General features: G+C 38.2%; 1 protein-coding gene across 1 annotated transcript in view; it reads left to right on the forward strand.

Annotated features, from left to right (window-relative positions):
• Window positions 1-5,529: 5,529 nt before the first annotated feature.
• Window positions 5,530-17,938, forward strand: part of MTIF2 (mitochondrial translational initiation factor 2) — a gene marked incomplete in the record, with an annotated part of 1,010,271 nt that continues 997,862 nt past the window's right edge. The window contains 1 exon segment of the mRNA XM_044055171.1: window positions 5,530-5,741.

Below are 17,938 nucleotides of genomic sequence, written 5' to 3' on the forward strand. Positions count from 1 at the left end.
GCCTCTAGACCCCATTGTGTAGAAATAGATGTGTATAAAGAAACCACATCAACACTGGCCCAATAATAATTGTCTTGCCAAATCTTTCCTCTGAAACTGTCACACACCTCTTTCGTATTCTTTACATGTGATGGAATTCTCACTAAATATTCTTTCAGTATGGAGTCCAAAAATATGCCCACATTTTGTGAAAAGGCCCCTTTTCCTGAGACTATTGGACGTCCAGGGGGGTTTGTCAAATCTTTATGTATTTTTGGCAAAATAAAAAACCTGGCATCATTTGGACTTTTGATATACAGTTTCCTAACATCACCCTGGGAGAAGAAACCAAGCCTTTCACCTTTTTCCAACAATTCCAAATGTTTGTTATTAAACTCAGCAATGGGATTCATAGATAAAGACATATATACCCTGTTGTTTGAAAGCAACTTAAGGGCTATAGAATTATATCTATTCTTGTCAAAAACAACCCAATTCCCACCTTTATCTGATTCCAAGAATACATATTTTTCACTCATCTTTCTTAGCTCACATAAAGCTTTCCACTCATCCCTATGTAAATTATAACCTTTCACATGTTGTTTAAATAAAAAATATTCATCAATAACCTGCTTGTACAAAGATTTCTCAAAAAAACTTATGCAAGAATTATTTCTAGCAGGATTGAATTCACTGACACATGGGACCTTAGGAATAGTGAATTTGCCATACCCTGTATTATATTCAAACATCCTACTGGTCTTATCAGCATTCATATTCACAACATTTTCAACATCATCATGAATGTCAACTATTTCATTTTCATGAATAGAAATGTCCATTAATGAACTATCCAAAATTGAGTCATTTGCAACATCATTACTATCATCAGAATTCTTATTAAGACCAATATCTATTGTTTGCCTATGAAAATAGACTTTTAAATACAATTTTCTGCAGAAGGCCTTCACCTCCAAAAGCACCTCCGCTAGTGAAGGAATGTATGTGGGAATAAATTTCGTGCCCTTTTGTAAAACACTACACATACTTTCAGTTAGTAAACAATCTGAAAGATTGATTATATTTAAACCGTCATGGCAAGAAGTGGTGTCGGCTACATTGGCTACATTACAAAAATCACTATAAACAAACGAAACACTTGGTCTCGTAAAAACAGACCTTGTTATTAATAGTCCATTAGTATCTTTTGTTCCCTCTCTGCTGGAAACGCCGATTCCGACCTTTTCTTTGAGTCGATCCCTCACTGGAAGAAGCACCTGAATTCATTGTCTCATTTGAAAGACCCTCCGTACTGATGTGTTCAAACGAAACACTTTTCTTACTTGAGCTTAATTCTACGGAGGAAGTGGAAGTGTCCCTGATATTCCTTTCGTTTCGCGCTCCGAATCTACTGTTGTTCCAAGGAGTTCTGCCACGCCCCCTCTTAAGGTTGTATTGCCATAAAAAAATTTTACCGGTACTGTAGTCATTTTGGTCTCTTGTAAACTTCCTTTTTTTACGCAAAATGACCTGTTGTTCAATTTTGGAAACTTTTGACTTAATGTTCACAATATTCTGCTCACAATCTGAGTCGGAATGTTTAGAAAAAAGTTCTCCTTGCATAGAAAGAATTGCAGAACGTGTTTTGTCAAGTGTTCTTTCATTACGTTTGACTAATATTTTTAGCCAACCCAATGTACATTTTAAAGATACATCTTTCCACTCTTCAAATAAATCGGCGTCATCATCCGAAAATTCATATGCCGGTAGACGGTCTACCCTGAGACCTCTGGGGGTAATATTAGAATCAATATATTTTTCTAGCAATTTGATATCATAAAATATTGTAGCTTCTTTTACCATTAATTTCTCCAGCTCTTCAAAACGGGCAAGTGCCTCATCCGAACGTTGCAGCCACGGATCAGAGGAAGCCAACTTACTTTCTCTGTCCTTCCAAACTGAAGAGAAATCCAAACAATTTAGATGTATGATATATTTAATATTTATTTTTTTGTATTCTATGTGCGCACATATTGTATATTATTATATATGTATATATATGTATATTTATATTTATGCATATTTCTTTAAGAAGTGATATACTCATTTTTGATTGATTAATTGTTTAATTGACATGATTGATTGTGTGAGGTGTGTATTTATACTGGTTTGTGCTTTACATTATTATTCCATGTGAAGGCGAAGGCCGAGGTACCAGAATCCAGTAAAAGAAAAATTCTTCTATTTTGTCTGTGCTGCTTCATTTGTTTTTTGTGGAGACTTCGATTGGATTCTTGTGATCCAGAAGTGTGTTTTTTCCACAGAATCTAGACCCTGATAATCCCTCTTTAATAGCCAATAACTTCAATAGCTTCTTTACTACTTCCATACAAACACTAGCAAGCCATTTATCCCCTGATGCTTCCCAACTGATCTTAAGTAACACCAACAAAGTCCTTCCTTCCCTTCAACTTCAACCCATACCCACCTCCTACATACAATCTCTCTTACAAAAACTTAAACCCACTACCCCCTCAGCAGATAAGCTTCCTGCCGAATTCCTTCAAGTAGCAGCAAAAGCTATAACCTACCCTGTTTCGATCCTAATAAACAGATCCATAAAAGAAAGTGATTTTCCAGCAATCTGGAAGATATCACACATCATACCCTTACATAAAGGAGGCAAGTCCACTGACCTTTCTAACTTTCGCCCAATAGCACTATTATCTCCACTAGCTAAAATCATGGAAAAATGTATACACAAACAACTACTTAACCATCTCCTTCAAAATAACCTACTAGCAAACACTCAACATGGATTTAGACCCTCACATAGTACTACCACTGCACTACTATCTTTTACTAATACCATAAACTGTAACCGTAATAATAACAAACTAACTGCTTCTCTTTTCCTAGACCTGTCAAAAGCCTTCGACATGGTCAACCATAAATTTCTTCTACACATACTAAAATCACTTGCCTTGGATTTCTCCTCCTTAACCTGGTTCTCATCCTACCTTGAAAACCGACAACAAGCAGTACTCTGGAAAAATTCTCTATCTGCTCTACTACCTATCTCCTTAGGAGTACCTCAAGGATCAATATTAGGTCCACTCTTATTCTCTATCTTTATTAATGATCTTCAATCATCTATCCAAAACACTACCTGCATACAATATGCAGATGATTCTACCATCATTTGCACAGCTTCCACCCAATCTGAACTCCAGTCACTCACACAATCTACCTTTTCAACCGTCGAACAGTGGTTCTCAAAAAGATGTCTCCTTCTCAACTCCAAGAAAACAAAACTATTACTATTCTCACCTACCCACAAATCTTCTCAACTAAACTTTACTATTACTGCAGGTGACAATTCTCTTATCTCCCCAGACCCTACTACCAAACTGCTTGGTGTTACTATTGATAATAATCTTAACTATGATTGTCACATCAATAACACTATAAAAGCAGTAAATAAAAAGATAGGTTCACTGTACAGAATCAAACCCTTCCTTACACCAGAAGCATGGACCACCTTAGCTCAATCACATCTTATCTCCACCCTACTGTATGCTTCCTCTATTTACACCAATCTCTCTAAAAGTAACCTGAAAAAACTAACTACATCCTATCATAATATAGCCCGTTTGCCACAGCATCCCAGTACAGAACTCACCACTGTCAGAACTTAAAACACTTACACTGGTTAGAACTACCTAACACGCTTATCTATCAACAACTTTTAATTACACATAACATTCTTTATCAACCAACAAAAACACCCGCTATCAGTAACCTCCTTACCCCCTACAATAACTTGAAACAGCTGCGATCTGCCGAAAAGCTACAAGTCAACACAACTAGAATTACAAATTCAGCAGGTAACTGTCTATTTTCAAACTCCGTAGGGAAAATATGGAATAACCTCCCCTCACACATTACCTCACTAGACTCACCTTTTCAAAAACAACTTCTATTACATCTGAACAACTTCTGGCTCTGCTCCTGTACCAATCCAGACTAAATGACTTTTCCTTTCTTCAGTCATATCTCCCTAATTAAATATCCCTATCTTTCTCTGCTATCACAAATTACTTAATTACTGTACTGTTCTTAAAAAAAAAAAAAAAAAAAAAAAAGTACAAACAATTTCTTCAACAATTATGTTTATACAGCCTTTCTTAATATATAGTTAGGACTATTTGTTTTTCATCTGTTTTTTTCTTTTAGCTGTATTTTTTACTAGACTACAATGTATGCACTGTTGCTTAAATGTTTAACCTTGTTTTCAATTGTGGAGCTTTTCTCCCCGGGCCTCCACTGAAAATGGAAATTATCCAGCTGGACTAGCCCTGTCAACAAATGTAAAATAAAAATAAATAAAATAAAATAAATAAATAAAAGCTTATTCTTGTAGCAGTGTAGTTGCTTATTCTGTTTATTGTAACATTTAAGTATTTTAGATACAGAAATAACTATTTTATGCAACTATTATATAAAATATGGGACATAATTATGTCCTAAAATCGCAGGCCATTTTTAATATTTTTGGTCAGGACACAACTACCCAAAGAAGGACTGTCCCGCACAAAGTGGCACAGGTGGTAACCCTATGCATACAACAGATAGTTGTACTGCCCCCTCGATAAATATTCATATAGACAAACCAGCACAGCATGTCAATCATGTTTTATTTGCATAGAACATCACGGACGACAGACATTTGTCATGTCATTCATTCAGGCCACGCCACTTCTGCGCAAAACTACCCAGGACATTTAATACAGGAAAACATTTCCAAATATCCTATTAGTAACATGTTCCTTTTTTGTGAACTTGTCACTCATGGTATACCTGAAATTGATATACATGAACTCAACACATTACCTCATTTACGAGACCACACAATAAGGGTTTACCTCACTGTTACTAGCATGTCTACTTCCAGAAAATCGGTACGTGTCATACAGATCCTAACTCCTAAGTTATGTGCATCAAACCTGCATAAACTACACTGGATAAACGGCATGTTTGTATAGTTCTAATTGGTCAAATCAAGCAATGCTGTACACGCTGTGAAACTAAGAAATAACTGCAATAAGCTGTACAATCAGTGTAACCACGCATGAACTACACAGTATGCTATGCAAATGAATTCAGTGGACAACCTGTTGTAAATAATGCACTTAAAATTAGCAGCCCACCTCCGGATGCTCCACACAAACAGTTTCAATGCCAAGATTTTGAAGCACTGCTTCCAGTTTCGTTCTCATCTCAGAGCTAGCCATTAAAAAAAGTTCTTAGGAATTAATATACGTTTGTATGACTACTACAACAGTCTCAAAAAGAACTACGTCAGTACACCCAATATTTCACGATTTAGCTGTGTCGAAACTTTGCCGATGCTAATGAGATTTTCAGTACTGCGACCTCTAGACAAATCTTTCCTCTGTATCTATTGCTTTCCTAGTGATTTTCGGCACTGAATTAGTAATGTCTCGCGTGGCTGTGCATGATGGTTATTGGCATGGCGGCGCCCTTTAGCAAACCACAGTGCGCTAGAGCTCAGTGTCTGGCATGTCTGTTTTGCTTTAGTTTAGTTTTAGATGTCATGCTGAAAACGATATCTTTGTGTACTTAAAATACGTGTTGTTAGGAAGTGAAAAAAGTTTGTAATTCCTTGTACGTAAGACTTCAACTACTGATAGATGAAAGTGCTATGAAATGTGGGGAAAAGTAGAAAGAATACGAACAAGGTATAACAGTTATTTTGTTAAGTATGCCACCGCTTATTGGTATTTTCTTGGGCCTAATGGTTAAGGTGTTTGCCTTACAAATACAATGTGCAGGGTTTGAATCTCACAAGGGATAATTGGCTAGGTTTAAAATGGCTCACAATGGCAGTTAGCCTAGTACTAATCTATGAACCTATGAACAGTTGCCCCACAGGGCGAAAGTGTGTATTGGGAGTATGTATAGATAAGTATTGCAAGTTTTCTGATGTTTTAGTAAAATATGTTCCTGAGTTTACTTAAACATGTCCAGAAAAGTGTGTTGTTGTTAAATGAAACCTGTCAGTACGAGGTGAAGCAACACGTACGTGCAAGATAAAACAATCGATAGAAGTGATTTTAATTTTGATAACAAACAACATTTTTATACATTTGTAGTGATTGCTTCTGGAAGGTCTTGTTCTCTGTCACCTGTCAGGAAGAGGCGTTCAGTATTTGGCACATGAAGCGGTATGAAAAAAAGGAGTTCATAATTTAGGCATCTGAAAACGTAGTCAGTCACCCCACATTTCGTCATGTTTGTATTCCTAAAGTTCTTAAATGAGTATGTAGTATTTGTGGTCAGTCCTTTCCATCGAAATTGATAGTATGGATTGTATAAACGATTTGAGGAAGAATTCACATCTTAGTCATATAAAAGTATTGTAACCATGTATTTTGTGGTCTTTATCTTTCTCATTAGAACTGGTTGATATTTCAGTTTTATACATAAAGGTGACCTTGGCTGCTGTAGCTTTCAGGAGTAATCGTTTTATTAACTTATTTTTGTAATGTAGATGCGAGTTAGACTACATCACGGTCCGTAACCAGCGTCATTTAAATGTAGTAATTCTAGCACTAACACCAGGGCGGCCATGGTGGTGCAGCGGTTAGCGTTGCCGCCTCACAGCAAGAGGTTCTCTGGTTCGATTCTCTGCTGGGGTGCCTTCTGTGTGGAGTCTGCATGTCCTCCCTGTGGTCGTGTGGGTTTCCTCCGGGTGCTCCGGTTTCCTCCCACATCCCAAAGACATGCAGTAGGTGGATTGGACACTCTAAATGTATGCTACTGTAACATGAAGTGCTTTGTGAGCAAGAGGAAAGCACCCTCCACTTTACCAGATAAAGGGCATGTTGTTTACATTCTTGACATAATTTGTGGTTGCACTACTTCCACATAGCCAGTAGCTAAAAGTGACCATGGCTTTCTTTTATCCTTTGTCACATTTTTGTTTGTCTTGCAAAGAAATTTCTGTATTTTATCAAAGTAACACCGACTGTGACCAAACATGAGCACAGCTCCCATGTTTACCATATAAAAGGCATGGTTGTTCACATTCTTGCCAGATCTTGCACTTACTCTACTTCCGCACATGCTCTAGTCACTAGCTTAAATGATCATTGCCAACTCCCTCATCCTTTCTTGTTGTTTTTTTTTGGTGATATTGAAGTGTATTAACCCACCTGACACATTGCAGTGTAATTAATATTCAGCATCTGTGCCGAAAGCAACCCAGTGTCTTATTGTAGATATTCACTACCAAAAAAGAAATGTTTTACTAGGGGCATAAAACTAAAGTGCGTGTTGTGCATCACATTTCAGTCAGTCAATCAGGCAGAGTTCACACCACAAAACTGTTTCTCTAAATGATACTGTTATTAACGGCTGAAATTGTTTGCAGTACCAGCACCGTTGCACAACACTTGTTCAGCGGGGGGGTGAAGTGCCCCCACAAGGGAGCTTGCCCTCCTGAAAAAGGAGAAAGTAATAATTTCGACAAGGATGGAGTTCGCTGTGTGCATTGATTCCGTGTCAGTCATGGTGTAGTTACATATTGAAACTCTGCCTGCCTTGTCACAGGCCACGCCCATTCCTGTGCACACTAACTGGTGGGTTAATACACTTCAATATTGCCCTTTTTTTTTTTTTTTTTTTTTTTGGGTGTCATTTTTAAAAACAAATTTCGGCAATAGTATAGTGTCCTGGCTCACCAGATATGCAGTAGCAAGCACTGCCCAAAATACTCCCCTGTTGTTGCATGTCAGTTGGAAGTATTCAATATTCATCCGATGTGAATGAATATTTATTCTGTTTCTGAACTGTACGATGCCACTTTTTTTTTTATATGCTAAACATGAAATGACAGCAGATTTTGAAAACAGAGATTAGAAGAGAAAGAAGAAGAGAAGAAAAGAAACATGCATTTTTTGACAGGATAACAGAGAACCCAACATATGAGGCACCAGATTTTGAAAACAGAGATTAGAAGAGAAAGAAGAAGAGAAGAAAAGAAACATGCATTTTTTGACAGGATAACAGAGGACCCAACATATGAGGCACGGAGCACAAACACCAGGCAGCTACTCTCAAGATTAATTGTTTGACATGTGACAATTCAAACTCAGGGCACTCTGAGAACTGCAACAATGAACACACTTGCCCCAAACAATATACACTTGAATTACCATCCCAATATTTTTTAATAGACAAAAATTGAAAGGCTGTCTGGACTCAACACTTCTGACCTTTTATGCCAAAGCACACCATATTGGCTTGATATCACTAACACTTGATTAAGACAATGCACACAATCTTGACAAGCAACATGTGATGTGCCCTTCTAGTACATTGTTCGACTCCTTCAAAAAGTATTGTGATTTCCTGTAATCTTTATCTGGTTATTTTTCCTTAAAACGCCAAACATATTGTCTTTAACTCTTAATGCTTCAGCAACGAACAGGACACTGAACTCTACTTATCCATGCAAGTACTACCTTCATTATGCTTTTATTACTATTTATCTAGATATGCTTGTTTGTCATCTGGGTATGTGAACTGGTCCTCGGACCCTTTTCATCCAAGACCTTGGTGCATAACATCCGATTTACTGCACAAAAGACATAATTTCATGGTAAAAACTCGACAGTACTGCACGTGTGTGAAAATGTTCAGGTCTGAACAGAGAAGACACGAAATTCAGTTCAAACAAGCACTAGGTCTCAATTTAGCAACATCAATTAAATTACATATCCTCAAATTTAAGAATGGCCAGTGAAAACTTGATGCCTGCCCTGTAAAACAGACCAGAGTGTGACCGACTGTAAAACTGCAAATATTTGGCCACATTAATTGTATGCATAATATCACTGCCTAATATGAATGGCATGCCTCATTTCATATGCAACTTTTCACGCCAATCACTGGAGCCATGCCCACTCCTGTGCAGAACTGAAGGTGAGCCAGTACACTACACGATCGCCCAAATTTCTGTATTTTTATCAAAACACTGATTTAGTATTAAAAAATTGATGTGGTGGATTTGGCTGTGATATGAAAATGTGGATTACTGCATTCCTTTCGTAAAGAAAATGGGTATTTGAGTTGTTAGTGAAAGGGATACTCTGTAATTTTAGCAAGTTTGTATTTAATGTTTCTTCTCTTACTTGTATGTCCCTGTCTTGTGTGTGTTTCAGTCTGCCAAGTAGAATCCTTTTACACCCCCCTACAGCAGTTACTATTTCAAAGCAGAACTAAATGTATTTTTCTGGCAAATGGTGAGTGTAGTATTCTAGGGTGGAGCCCTTCTGTGAACAACAGTATATTTTTCTACATCAGATGGGATAAATTTTGGCATGTGCTTTTTGATCGTTTTTAATAACAAGGTATGTTATTTTTCTGTTCCTTGTACTTTTAGCCTCTCTTGCTATTCCTTCATCTAGTTTTTCTTGTCTCCACCTGCTGTATGCAGGTTCAGCATACCCCGAATATTTTGACTTTTGCCAGACTGCATGATTTAGGTCATCCAGGCAAATTGTTGAAGCCAGTAATCCCACATTGGCCATGCTACTGTAAGGATTGACTTTGAACAGGGTGTAGCATTGATGTGGTATCATTCATGCTGCCAGTCAGAAAAGCAAAATGATACTTCAGCTTCTGTGGGGGTATTTTCTTTTTGTTTCACGTCTTCTAGAAATTAATGTATATGAAGCACATGGATATCACACACTAAAGCATACAGCATCAGGGAATATGTAGTCCTAGTACATCCAAATAAAGAGAGAGCTGCTTTTGGATGCTCAGTCTCCCCACAAGTTATTTTCAGTTAATTTCTGAACCTTGTCTTTGTCACTGGCATTTAATTTCTGTTCTGATGGGCTAACACAGAGTAGATTCTAATGCTGCAACCATAGTAGGAATCGAATCTGTGTACCCCAGCACATAACGTTTGCGTGGATCAGATTCATGGGTGTGGTTAATTTGTATCTGAGCAGCTGACATTATTGTCTGTGTCTCATGTTGACCTGGGTTTAAGAATGAGTGTATTGTCACCCCCCCCCTTTGCGTGCTGCTTTTCAATATGCACTAGAATATTGCACCGTGGTTTTGTCGTTTTTGTTTTTACCCAGAATCTGTGATTCATTAATATTAACTTAGTCTTACTATTTTTTTGTATTTTATGGGTGATTGAAGTGTTAAACCACCATTATTGTAAAAGTAACTAGGTTTTTACCTATGTATGTGTTCTAATTACCTAACTTGAATGTGTGGTTCTTCAACTGCCATTTCACTAGTTGTTACAGTCTTTTGTATTTTTGCAGTGTAACAGGTTATAGTTTTTGAAAAGGGACACTTGAGTCCAGTCTACTTGCTTTAAAAAGTTCTTTCCTAGAATATGAGTAGGCTCAGTCATTTGGCCAGTGTAGAAAATGATTGGATTTATAGGAATTACAGGACAATTTAATCTTATGACCATTAATGCTTTGCTGGTACCCACCCTCAGTCCATACCCCATTTCTGTAGGGGGACCAGGGCAGTTAGTTTTGGAGTAAGTAAAGCAGTTTAGTCTCATGGCCATTAGTGCCTTGCCAGTACCCACCCCAGGTCCCTTTTCTGTAGGAGGATTAGGCCAGTTACTCCAGACAAGTGGAGTACCTCAGGGTTCAGTCCTGGGACTGCTCTTGTTTGGCATCTACTTCTCTGAAGTACAGGCCAATACTAAGGGACTCTGGATAACAAAGTTTGCAGATGACTGCAAACTGGGAGCCATTACTGAATCCCCAAATGATGTGGATACTCTACAAAAGGGCCTTACAGAAACAGATGCTTGGTGCCAGAGCCATGGGCTCAAGCTCAATGCCAAGAAATGTATAGTTATCCCCTTTGGGGAAAAAACATGTATCCGTGAATTACCATATAGGTGGCAGTATACTAAACACCGAAAGTTTGATAAGAGACTTAGGGACACAGGTGGACAGTGGTCTCACCTTCGATAACCACATCGCCACAACAGTCAGGAAATCCTTCTATGTGGCACACCTCATCACTAAGGGCTTTTCATCCAGAAAAAAGGAGGTCATTGTCCTACTGTACTCCTCCCTCATTAGACCCATTATAGAATACAATGCCCCGTTTGGTATGTACCTCTCAAGACATCTGCAACAACTGGAAAGGTCACGGAAATACCTCACTAAAAGAATCACAGGCCTAAAGCAGATGCCCTACGCTGACCGCCTTAAACTCCAGCTATACTCTGTCGCATATTGTCTACTCAGAGGCGATCTTTGCTTAACATACAAGGCCATGTCAAACCCAGAGCTGTTGGACATGCTACACTTAAAGAAATCCCAATCCCTCAGAGCCACACGATCCAGGGATCTAAACCTTGTCATCGCAATAAACAAAGCATGCTGGAGGGATAGGTTTCTGACCCAGAGACTCCCCAGACTCTGGAATAGATTGCCCATACATGTCAAGCAGAGTGCCTCTTTGGTCCTCTTCAAAAGGAGCCGTGACGATTGGATGGGAGAAAGGAAATTCACCCCGGGGATCACATCAGTCGCCCTGCTAGACAGTGGTCCAGGGAAATAAATAGTGTGGGAAGAAATAGCCAGGGAATTGTTATGGCTAGGCTTGTATCGGCCCTAGGGCTGATAGCCTAGTACCAACCTATGAGGTAAATTTATGCCAATTATCTAGGTTCTCTTTGAAGGATGATAATGTGCTGCAGTGCTTAACCTGCAGGGTAGTAGTATTCCAGAGATGGGTGAGGCAGTCAGTAAAAAAACATAAGATAAATTTCTCTGAATCATGTTCTGATGATTTAGGTCCCTGGTTCTGTTTTTTCTAGAGTTGTTAGACTTGCACAGTTACAGGAGCTCGGGTACAGCAGGATGTCTAAGGGCATGGCACAGATTACTCGGCATCTTATAAACTCTTGAGAAGCAGTGTGTTAGAGCCTCTAGTCTCTTGGTATCTTGTGGTTTTCAACCTCTAATCTTCTTGGTTATGAATATTTGGGACCTCCATTATTTGTGTCTAGCATGGTACATCCCAGAAGCGGGAGTTGTGCTTGGTGATTGGTCTAACCATGCTGAATGTAAGTGAGCAGTGGGTTCTTTAAACCTGGTTGACAAAACTTTGGCTGTCATTTGTACTAAGTAGAAGGACTTTCTAACTACAGTTGCTACATGATGATCATAGGAGAGGAGAATTGCCAACCCAGGTTCCAAGGTCCGTGACTAAATTTTTGTTTTGTAATAGGTTCATATGTAGGTACTAGGCTATAAGCCTAGCCAGCAAGGTTCCATAGCTTACGCCACCCAAGAACGTTATTTTCCTGTGCCACTGTCCAGCAGAGACAGAAGTGATCCTCAGGGTGTATTTCATATTTCCTATCCACTCATAAAGATTATTCTTGAAGAGTGCTAATGAAGAACTTTGCTTGACCATAGATGGGTAGCTTGTTCCAGAGTACAGGAAGTCTCTGGGACAAGGAATCTACCCTCCAGCGTGTCCTGTTTATTGTGGTGACAAGGTTTAGGTCCCTAGAGCGTGTAGCTCGGAGGGATTGGGATTTCTTTAGGTGTAGCATGTCCAACAGCTCTGGGTTTGACATAGCTTTATATGTTAAGGCAGAGATCACCTAGGAGTAGGTGATATGCTATGGAGGAAAGCTGGAGTTTTTTGAGGCGGTCAGTGTAGGGCATTTGTTTGAGGCCAATAATCCTCTTTGTGAGGTACTTCTGTGGCCTTTCCAGCTGCTGCAGATGTCTTGTGAGGTACATTCCAAAAGGGGCATTGTACTCTATAATGGGTCTAATGAGTGATGAATAGAGGGGAACAATGACCTCTCTTTTCCTGGATGAGAACCCTTTTATGATGAGGTGTGCCACGTAGAAGGACTTCCTGATTACTGTGGCGATGTGACTATCAAAGGAGAGACTACTGTCCACCTGGGTCCCAAGGTCTCTTATCACGCATTTAGTGTTAAGTAGATTGCTGCCGATGTGGTAGTTCATGGGTACAGAGTTTTTACCAAAGGGGATGACACTGCACTTTTAGGCATTGAGCTTGAGGCCATGGCTCTGACACCAGGCATCTGTCTCAGTGAGGCCCTTCTGTAGGATGTCCACATCATTTGGGGACTTAACTATGGCTCCTAGTTTGCAGTCATCTATGAACTTCGTTAGCCAGAGGCCTTCTGTGTTGGCCTGTACTTCAAAGAAGTAGATACCAAGCAGGAGAGGTCCCAGGACGGAACCCTGTGGTACTCCACTGGTCACTGCTTTTGAGGTCAGATTTGGAGTCTGCAACTTTTACAGTGTGGGTTCTGTCAGTGAACCAGTTGGCAATCCATCTTGTGACGTAGGTATTTATACCTAGTTTAGTGAGTTTAGCTATCATTTCAGAATTGGGGGATGATGTCGAAAGCCTTGGCGAGGTCAAGATAGGTTGTGTGAACCACCTTACCCTTATCCACAGCTTTGGTGACTGCCTCAAAGAAGTCGATTAGGTTCAGGAGACATGATCTGCCTTTCACAAACCCGAACTGGGTGGGATCCAGAGTTTGGAGGTTACCAATGTCTTTGTTTATGAGTTCCATGATGATACGTTCCATGGCCTTGCAAACCAGGCTCGTCAGACTAATAGGTCGATAGTTCCCGGGATCAGTGGTGGCTCCCCCTTTGTGGATTATTGCTGATGCAGTATATTGAGGGTAGTGGTTGTTTTTCAAATTCAAAACCGCTATAATTTTTCGTGCTTCATTTATTAGGATTAGTTATTTTTGAAGCGTACAGATACAGGTGTCAGAGGTGGGTTTTGGCAGTAGCACTTTCTTTGCAGTCCTGGTTCTTTTTGTAGATGTTAGTAAAGTAAATACCCCCCAAAAAAAATGTTTCCAGCACAAAGCTGTGGGGGGATTCCATTAGTTTTCTTGCTCTCAGATGAATCACCAGCCATGCGAACTGTATAGGTTCTATCTTTTAGACAGCTTGCTATCTATCTTACCAGTGTAGAAATCTATTTTTGCAGCATTTAGTTTTCTTTCTATGCCTGAATGGGGTATAGTGCCAGACATTTTGGCCAGATCAAGATGTGCTGTGTGATCAGCATGACCGTTGTCTGCAGCCTGACTGACCCTCTTGAAGAAGCTGTTATAGACCGGATATCCCTTTGAGGAAGCCAGATTTATGAGGGTTGAGTCTAAGATTTTTGATATCCTAATTGATGTGGTCATTTATAATACTTTCATAGTTTTGCAGATCATGCTCATCAGGCTGATGGGTCTATAATTACTAGTCCATGGTAGGGCCACCCTTATGGAGGGGTGTCACCATTACAATGCTACATAATTTGGGAACAGATCCTTGTAGCTTAACTAAGGTTAAACATTCTGTATAGAGGTTTAGCAGGGACATGTCTAGGATTGCTAAACATCCATGTATGTCATCAGGTCAACTTTTGAAGAAGTATTTTTCATCTTTGGTAGCACTTTCAGAACATGTTGCTTGATGACAGTGCATGGTGTACGAGATTGTGGGGTATGTGGAGTTTAGATTGCAATTTCAGGGATAAAATTTGCACTGACTTTATCAGCTAGGATATTGGCAATGTCTTTCATGTTTCAGTGGGTGGTGTCATAAGAAGTTGTGAGCATTGCTGGGTATTGTTTTCTAATGTCAACAGTTAAACAAGAATTTATAAATGTCTCTAGTTTCGGTGGTTATCCTTGTTTTGCTTTACTAGTCCTAATATTTTTTTTTCAATTATTAAGTAGTATTTTTGATACTGTCATTGCCATGCAGAATTTCAGATTTGCTATATAATTCAAGGATCTTTTTCTGTCTTTGTAATGTTTATGTTGGTGAGCCACCAGGGTATGTGTTTTTCCAATATACCATTTATATTTTAAGTTCAGGACTACCAGTTCTATGCTCTCTAAGATAAATTCATAATAGAATTCCATTATTTTTAACCTATTACTATGTTGACTTCAAAGCTGGTACTGACATAGTTGAATTTTGAGATATTGTGGTATAATTGTATGCTGTTTGCCCATTTGAAATCTCTAAATTCATAGAGATTGGTTTCAGAGGCTTTGGAGATTTTGAAAGCAAATGTCGCAAGTGACCTACGTAGCTGAAATAGAGAGAGCTTCATCCTGACAGGTGTGGTTTGTGAGTAGTGAGGAGCATTTTGTTTTCGGATCAAAGTTTACTGGTGTGTGTGTGAGAGCAATTTGTGTAGGAGGTTCTTTGCTTTGCTCTGGCTGTATATTAATTTATGGATTATGAGTAGATGGGTGTGTGTGAGTTGTTTGAGTAATTCAGACCATTCAAACTGTTTTAGGGTTAAGCGGTGTTGAAGTTTGAGTTGGTGACAAATTTTGCTGTTTTATTGTAGCACTGATTTATTTTTATTTTGGTTGGAAGCCATATAGTAAATTGGGTATTTTGCTCTACATAGGGTCCCTAATTTTGGTGAGTTTTTTTTTTGATAACCTGAAATTTGACTTTGCAATAGGTTATCATAAATTGTCGTGCTTGGTACAGGGGATGACTTCTGTAGGGGTGTTATTGCACTGTTGTTTAACTTTTTGTTTGAGGTGTGGAAGGGCTTTTGGGAGAAATAACCAAGGCCGCCTTTTTTTTTTTTTTTTTTTTTTTTTGAGTAGATGCTGGGAGTTATTGAGCCAGTTTTCAACTGATGAAAATGACTCTTGTGTGAAGTGCTGTAGCGTATTTTGGTTATTGGCAGAACAGATTAATGTGGATTTGTCAGCATTGTATGATGGATGCTTGACATTTGGCGGAGTGTAGGCTTTTGGTAAAGATGTTGAAAAACAGTGGCCCCAGTTTGGAATCTTGAGGAACACCTGTTTTGACAGTCGGGAAGGATAAATAAGAATTAATCAATGTAACAAACTGAGTCTGTTGAAAAGGTAGATGGAGAACCAGTTGGTGTTAGGCCAAGTGAATAGGATTGTTTTAGAAGAAAGCTGTGGGAGGCTGTATTGAAGGCCTTGGCGAGGTCCAAAAAGATATCGGAAACCAGATTGTGTTTGTCCCTGGCTATGTTAACAGTGTTGGTGAAGGTTAGGAAAGCTGTGGTGGTGTTATGCCCTGTCTGAAACCATGTTGTGTGGGGGTAAGGAGGTTGTTTGTAAATGAGTAATTGATTATGAGTGTATCTATGAAGTTTTTTTGAAAGAGAGAGAGTGGCAATGGCGCTAAAGTTGGATATATTATTGGAGTTGACTCTTGTAAAGTGGGACAATGAGTTTGTTTTTGTTTTTTTTTGGCCAAACTATAATGTGAGATTTCCTGACTGCAGAAAATCATATTTGATTTGTATAATATTTATTAGTGGTACTTGCATTACTCTAAAAATGTGTAGATTAACTTCATTATTGCTAGAGGAAGTTTCTATGCAGCAAGGAAAAAAATACATATGTTTGTACATATATGCACAAGTGTGTGTGTGTGTATGTATATGTGTGTGTGTGTATATATATATATATGTATATATATATATATATATATATATATATATATATATAGACAGAAGTGCGTGTCTGTGTGTAGATATAGATTAGTGTGTGTGTGTGTGTATATACTGATGTGTATATGTAGATTAGATGTACATATATGTATATATAGATTAGATATACATATATGTGTGTATATATATATATATATATATATATATATATATATATATATATATATATGTATATATATAGATTAGATATATCCATGTATGTCAACGTAAAAACAAAGTACCAAAACCACCACAGAGATCAACATAAGAATAATTTAATAAAATAATAATATAACATGAATACAAGACTAACGTTTTTGGTTAAAACCCTTCTTCAAGTCTAAAAACTTTAAAATACCATAATCTTTTAAACCATCTTTCAACCAATCACATGAAGATGTAAATGAAACTTAGTCCAACCTATAATATTGTAGGGAACATAAGCTCTACATCCAGTCATATAATTCATATATTAGCAGGTTGGTCTACCTTCATTGGTTAAAAGAAGATGTTAAGTGATCAATGAATAACGTACAAAAACGTCTTGTTCATTGGTGCTATACAAAAGCGTGAACCAGTCTGAAATCAAAGTACAGCTGTTGCATAGTGACCGTGCTTTACACATCTGGTAGAAAACAACCAAAGGCCAATGGACAGAGACAGAAAAAAATCCTTTCATGTCTCACATAGAGGCATGCTAACTACAAATCATATGTTTTTAAAAAAATGTAAAACTTAACATCACAAAAAATAGCTTATATACGTAACTACTGATCTCAATATAAAACATTTCAAAAATCACATAGGCCACTGCAAACATCAGATGACTACATTTAGTTACTTAGCCACAATCGGACTGAAGTGCTATATGGTTATTACGTCTGTTATTTTCCTTTAACCAGTGGTGGATTGTTGTGTATATGTATGGGAAGTGAATTGATTTTGGATATTGATTCCTGTTTTGTTGAATGTTCAAGCTGTATCCAATGAATGTGTAATGCACGGTTAATATGCAACAGGTGTACTTTGGTGAACCATTGAATAAGGATTCTATGTTAAGTTATTCATTGATTATTTTACATCTTCTTTTAACCAATGAAAGTAGAAAAACTTGTTAATATGCAAATGATATGATTGGATGTAGATCTTGTAGTCTGACCTATAATATTATAGGGAGTGATATGTTTCATTTACATCTTCTATTTGATAGCTTGAAAGATGTTTCTTAAGAGATTATGGTAGGTTCTTGGGTTAGTACTAGGCTAACTGCCCTTGTGAACCATTGTAAGCCTAGCCAATTCTCTCTTGTGAGACTCAAACCCTGCACCTTGTGTTTGTAAGGCAAACACCTTAACCATTAGGC

Source organism: Protopterus annectens, chromosome 1.part2, assembly GCF_019279795.1.
Source record: "Protopterus annectens isolate FY-2018-M chromosome 1.part2, PAN1.0, whole genome shotgun sequence".
NCBI lineage: Eukaryota > Metazoa > Chordata > Ceratodontiformes > Protopteridae > Protopterus > Protopterus annectens.